The sequence below is a fragment of the Daphnia pulicaria genome, unplaced genomic scaffold (assembly GCF_021234035.1).
Source record: "Daphnia pulicaria isolate SC F1-1A unplaced genomic scaffold, SC_F0-13Bv2 h1tg000117l, whole genome shotgun sequence".
Taxonomy (NCBI): Eukaryota; Metazoa; Arthropoda; class Branchiopoda; order Diplostraca; family Daphniidae; genus Daphnia; species Daphnia pulicaria.
In genome coordinates this window covers 1-2,500 of record NW_025804819.1, presented here as the reverse complement: position 1 = coordinate 2,500, position 2,500 = coordinate 1, and positions in this window count along the sequence as shown.

The window sequence follows — 2,500 nt, the reverse complement described above, 5'->3', positions numbered from 1 at the left end:
ACAGTTACTGCCCGGAACATCCACTACTTTCCTATATAGGGAAGAGGTTGTCGAAAAAAAGAAAGTTGAAAAATTTTCTAAGTCCGAAAAATTGAAAAATTTTTCTAAGTCCCGACGACGTGGTAGTGACGTGGTTGGCGGGACTTGGACGTATAAAGGCCGATGAAAAAAAATGGAAATGGAAATGAAAATTTCTCGATTTCCGACGACGGTGTTTGGCAACGACTCTCTCGCCCGGCCACTGGTCGGCGCGAGAGAGGAGTGAGCGAGACCCGTCGATTCGAAAAGAGAAGCCGTCACACCGTCGAGGCGTGGCGGCTCTCAAGTGGGTTGGTCGGGCGTGTCGTGATGACTCGCGACCGTAAAAAATTCCCACTCAAATTCTCCCATTTCCGACGACGGTGTTTGGCAACGACTCTCTCGCCCGGCCTCTGGTCGGCGCGAGAGAGGAGTGAGCGAGACCCGTCGATTCGAAAAAAAGCCGTCACACCGTCGAGGCGTGGCGGCTCTCAAATGGGTTGGTCGGGCGTGTCGTGATGACTTGCGACCGTAAAAAATTCCCACTCGTCGAAAATTTTCTAAGTCCCAACTTTGAAAACGACGGTTCCTGAAAGTCGGCTGGCGGTTGGATGGGGCAATGTCCCCGTCCAATCGCTAAAAATGAGCCGGAAAACGGAGACATTATGCGGCGGAACATTAGTGGTTTTCCTTAGTATAGAAGAGGTCTCGATTCCTAAACTCGGAAAAATTTTCAGAGTCCCAAAAATTTTCGAAGTGTCGAATAGTTTGGTTTCTCGAATTGAAAATTTTTTTCAAATTTGCGACATTACGACAAGCAGCGATTGTAAAGCCCGGTCCAAATTTTTCAAACGAGTCTTACTTCTTGTTAGTCCGCCTGGCCGATACCAAAGAATGGCCGACCGTCGACTATCGGGCGAATAGACGGGTGAAAGAAATAAAGTCGAAGCCGGTGGTTGGATAGATATCGAAGGGAAGGCGAAAGAGGCGAAAAGGAAAGCGCGAAATTTCTTTAGTAGCTTCGACGCAAAAACTTTGGTATCGACGGGGAGCTTTGGGAAATGAAACGAAGACGCAGAATGGGAAGTTGTCCGGTTCGGCGTTAGTTGTAGTTTCATTTCCACCGTAGCTGAGCTCCTTTCCGCCCGCCACTTCACATGATTTTAGTTTCGATTCCGTTCGATCGCGCTTGCACTGTCTTTGTTTTTTTTTCACTGCTTGGATCGCGGCTTTGCTCTAACCAGTTTAGCCCCATGCGATCAAAAAGTCTTAAAAAAAAAAAACCGTTGAACGGAGACGAACTCGATGAGCTGTCGGTGTGTGAAATATCATTCCTTCGGTAAAACCGTTTTCGAAATTTCCGATGGTCGGTATATGTAAAAATATATCCGAACCGCGATGTGGACGGGAATTCAAACGCCCGCTTCACCGATTGGTGCGACAGCTGAGAAGCTCGTCACTCGATCCAACGACTCTTGGTCGAAAAGTTCAGAAGAGGTGCGCGCGTCAAACATTTTTTTGGTTTCGGACGTTTCGTTTCTTCGGCACGTGTGGTTTGTCTGTGGCCGTCTGTGAGAGAAATCGGACGCTTGTTCTTTGTTATTTTACCGTAACAAGACAAGACGGGAAAGATTCTTTCTTCCAAACTTACGGCATCATAACCATCAGCGTTTACCGTCAGCGACGATACGGAAGAGAAAAGAAAATGGTGCGCGTCTTTTCACTTTTTGACACCGTATCAAAAAAAAATTACCGTTCAGGCGGAAATGTGTGTGTGTGTGTGTGAGCCGAGAGATAAAAAATAAAAAAGCCACCAAACAGAACGCTTTCAAATTATTTCGTGCGGCGTGCGCATATTTCACATTTTGCCGTTTGACGGAAGCTCGTTGTGTGGAACACAGAAGTGGAGATGGACGGAGTTGAAGGGGGGCGAAGACGGCCCGGTCGGACAAAGTCAAGAGATTGAAATATACGAGAGAATTGGGTGGAAGTGATGGCAAATCTATAAAATTCAAAAATCGGATGAGATGCGAGGACCGCAAAATGTGGCGTCGACTCTGACTCTCTTTTACTACGAACTTCCCTTCGACGGAAGATATCGAGAGCTGAGCTGAGCGCCCGCTGAGTATGGCCGGCGTAATTACAAACGAGTTACGGTTGGAGCTATATCGATTGTACGTATCCCGAACGTTCATCGAACAAGCCAGATCAACTCGGCGCCCGGTAAGATGTACGCTCAGTTATGGCCATGACACACGAAGGGAGAATTCAAACGGCTGTGAGTGTACGGCCCGCCCGGAGTTGTGTGTAGGCAGTGACCTCTCAAGAAAAAACGTAAAAAATTTTTTTTTGACAGTCACCGGTCTGCGACAAGTAATCAGTACGAAACTTGGGTGCAATGCAAAAAACATTTTGAGAATCCTTGCTTGACAACAACGAATCTAACACGATAAAAAAAACGATCCCCATCGGTGTACCGCTT